This window comes from Leucoraja erinacea, chromosome 19 (assembly GCF_028641065.1).
Source record: "Leucoraja erinacea ecotype New England chromosome 19, Leri_hhj_1, whole genome shotgun sequence".
In the NCBI taxonomy this organism is placed as follows: Eukaryota; Metazoa; Chordata; class Chondrichthyes; order Rajiformes; family Rajidae; genus Leucoraja; species Leucoraja erinaceus.
Genome location: NC_073395.1, coordinates 36,488,780 through 36,492,876, shown reverse-complemented (window position 1 = coordinate 36,492,876; position 4,097 = coordinate 36,488,780). Strand labels below are relative to the sequence as shown.

The 4,097-nt window shown below is 40.0% G+C and overlaps 1 long non-coding RNA gene across 1 annotated transcript; it reads right to left on the bottom strand.

The window, feature by feature from the left end:
* Positions 1–753: 753 nt before the first annotated feature.
* On the bottom strand, positions 754–3,860 carry LOC129706566 (uncharacterized). The gene is made up of 2 exons (XR_008725074.1): positions 2,810–3,860; positions 754–2,775 (listed from the first exon to the last, which is right to left on the bottom strand). It is a non-coding gene; the product is annotated as an uncharacterized LOC129706566 (long non-coding RNA).
* Between the last annotated feature and the right edge of the window lie 237 nt (positions 3,861–4,097).

Genomic DNA, 4,097 nt, shown 5'->3' with positions numbered 1-4,097 from the left:
ATTGGTAGTGAGGTACAACTAAAATTATATAACCAGGAATTGGAGAGAGTAAAATACTATAAATTTTTAGGTTTATGGTTTGATGAGAGGATTACATGGATGGTTCATATTCAGAAAGTAGTGGAGAGATGTAAGAAGATACTTAATGTAATGAGATGTTTAGTTGGATGTGATTGGGGGGGCAGATAGAACAGCTTTGAAGGCTATATACACTGGGTTAATTAGATCTGTGTTAGATTATGGTTGTGTGGTGTACGGGTCCGCATCAAGTACTTCTCTTAAGAAAATAGACAACATTCAATATCAGGCATTGAGAATATGTACAGGTGCAATAAAAACAACTCCAACAGCAGCATTACAGGTTGAAATGGGGGAGATGCCTCTAGAGATGAGAAGGATACAGCTTTCATTGAATTACTGGATTAACCTACAGGGCCACAGTCAAGAACACCCAGCACAAGTTACTGTCAAACCATGCTGGGAAAAGGAGAGAAGGGAAACAAAAAGTTTTGGATGGACAGTGACCCAGAGAGCATTACAAATCAGCATAGCACAATTAAATGTGGTTCCAACGGTTCCATTACCTTCAATTCCACCTTGGATACTTCCAGATGCAACAGTAGACTTTACAATATTAGAACAGAAAAACACGGATAAACAACATATGTATAATTCAGTCATCATACAGGAATACATTGACAGATACTACGGTTTTGTCCAAATTTATACAGATGCATCAAAAGATTCAGTAGCTAAAGTAGGAGTAGCATTTATTGTACCAGAATTTCACATCAAAGTAGGGAAGAGGATCAATAATGAAGTCTCAGTATACACAGGTGAAATGATTGCAATATTGTTAGCGGTACAGTGGGTCGAGGATACTAGGCCTTTAAGGACAGTTATTTGTTCAGATTCAAGTTTAGCAATAAAGAGTTTATAGTACAGCCATTCAGACAGTAGACCAGACATTTTGATTGAAATACAACAAACACTATTCAGAATTCAAATGATGGGGCTTACAGTCATATTTTTGTGGGTACCAGCATACATTGGCATTAGAGGAAACGAAATGGCAGATAAGGTAGCAAAAGAGGTAACAAAAAGAAGTAAGATTGATTTAAGTATTAACATAGGTAAAACTGAAATCAAAGACATTATTAAGCAAAGATTGAAGGAAAGATGGCAAAAGCAATGGGAGGAAGAGCGGAACGACGGTGGTTCTACAGAGTCCAGAGGAAAGTGGGAGAAATGAGATGTGCAGGAAAAAACAGAAAAGAGGAGACAGTAATTTCAAGAATTAGATTTGGACACACTGGTCTGAACAGTACACTTTTTATAATAGGTAAGCATAATACAGGCAGATGTGAATACTGTGGACAAGAAGAGACAATAGAGCATGTCATTGTACATTGTGAGATGTATGAGGAGGAGAGAGGACGGATGAGCGAGCAGTTCGGAAAAGAAAGAGTACAATTTGATTTGGTAGATATTTTGCAAGGGAGTTCATATAAGTGCTATCAAATCCTGTTGCTTTTTCTTAGGGTAACTAATTTGTTCGGAAGGATATAGGTTATTAGTATATGTAATGGTGTTGTTTGTTCCACACTCCATGCTAGTTGGTGGCGGTAATGCACCAAAAAAGTTGTTTGCCAACCGCCAAAAAACACTACATAGAAGAAGAAGAAGAAAAGGAGCAAGATCTCAAGTACCATGTAGGTCATAGACCTATGCTATTACCAGCTGAAGCTATAAAGTCATAATGATGAACAAACAGTATTCAGCATTGCTCCAGTACTTACTCTTGGTCATTAAACCATCAGTTATTACAAACTAATGCTGGTGCTCAAAGATGGGAAATTACTATCCCATCTCTAGTCACAGAGGCGGATGGGATGTGCATGAGTCACCAATCCCTCAGTTATATGGTATCAACTACCCAAAGTCACTGAGTGCGTTCTATGAGTTAAAGGCTTATTGTGCGAATATACATATCTGCATGCTCAACTACAAGTAGACACACTATGGTGATATAGCATATAGTTATCACATGGGTGCAATCAAGTCAATTTCCTGTGATAAGTTTACCTAACCTCATTTGGCGCTGGCGTATCATCACGTAAATCAATGACAACACAGAATGGATGTTGGATCACAAAGTATTTAATGACATTGTGACTTGATGGAACACCAAATATCGATTTGTTTGCATCTAGTCTCAATCACCAGTTACAAAGATATCTGCGGCCATTCTCAGGGGTAGTGGCGATGGATGCATTCTCGCTACACTGGGGAGGAATGTTCTTTATGTCTTTCCTCCATTTTGCCTCATCAGTCGGTGCTTGCTTAAAATCCAGCAAGACTCCGCCTCAGGCTTTTGATCGTGCCTGTCTGGCCTACACAGCCATAGGTCCACTCATACTGGGAATGATAACAGAGCCTTTTATGGCTGTTCCCAAATGCATAAACCTGCCGGCTCACCCCGTGACTGGGGAGAACCATCCTCTGCATGAGCAAATAAAATTATTGGTTTACAGACTATGAGAAGACCCTTCCTGGGGTTCGGACTGTCAGGTTGTATGGTGGATGTAATCACTGCGGCCTGAAGAGATAGTACCAAGAAACAGTACATCTCCTATATCAAGGAATGGGAAGTGTTCTGTTTACAGTCTAATATATCATATGACACGGTACGTATAACAGATGTCTTGGAATTTCTCTCAAAACTATATTACACGAGAGATGGAGTTACAGTGCTATAACTTGTGCTGGAAGTGCCTTGTCGTCATACTTCCTGCTGGGGTCGGGACACCACGCTGTCGGGTCACAACCTCTCATATCCAGATTTATGAAGGGTTTCTTAAACTCAAATTCCCCAGGCCCAGGTACTCGGAGATATGGGATGTTTACGTCCTGCTGACGTAAATCACTTACAAAGTGTTTATCCTCATGGTGCTGGGTACAGCGCAACAGGTCCAGTCATTGCATAAGCTACGACTGGACAGGATGGTTACATCTGCAAATAATATGTTACTTTATGTTCTTGACAGTCTTGCAGAGTAGACCGGGGGCGTTGGGTCTCAGACTAGTTTCATGGCATACCCCATGGACCTTTGGTTGTGGGTGTGGTCATACATCTACAAGAGTCATTATCTCACCCAGAGCCATAGAGGTTCTGAACTAGCAATATTGTTAGTTACAAAAAAAAAAAAAAAAAGAAACTCATACTTAGGTATCAGTATAGACCATCCCCAGGTGATTAAAACGGGTTTTGGCTTGTGCAGGAGTGAACACTGATGTTTTCAAATCTCACAGGGCTGCAACAACATCAACATCAGCAGCGAGGGTTATGGGTTGTTCCAATCTCTGTCATGCTTATTAAATTTCACTCATCCCTGGTCAATTGATGCAGTGTGTGACGCATGGACTCGTGTTCATGGCATGAAATCACAGAGCTTTGAAATCTTCACGTAGTCACTCATGTGAATACGAAGTAAATTAGTAAGATTAAACGAGAACTTACCAGTTTGAAGTTTAATCTTTATTTTATGAGGAGTTATGATGAGGGATTACGTGCCCTCCACTCCCAACCCTCTCTCATAAAGGTCAGCTGGTCGTTCTAGTTTCTCGAATCTTACTATATTCAGTTCAACAACTGTTATCTGTGATTTCACACTGCTGCTTTGAAGATTGATGCGCATGCGGGCTCTTCACGTAATCCCTCATCGTAACTCCGCATAAAATAAACATCAAAGTTCAAACTGGTAAGTTCTCGTTTAATCTTACTATTCAGCAGCATCTGTATTATCCATTTTCATTCATTTTTATCTGTATCCCGACCGTTGTCAATTTGATAGAATTCTTGTCTTTGAGTCGAATTGTTCAGTTTTGTAAAACGCCTGAGAATGAAACACAAACATTTATACTGCAGCGCAGCACTGAAGGGCTGCAGCCCTATTCAAGGTGTTGTTTTATAGAGGCATACACCATCCCTTGGCATTACTTCCATGAAGTGCATGTATCCCTGATACATGCTAACATTTCTCTGAGAATCATCATTTCAGAAACACATTTTCTTGTCTTTATTAGCATTTCAGAAA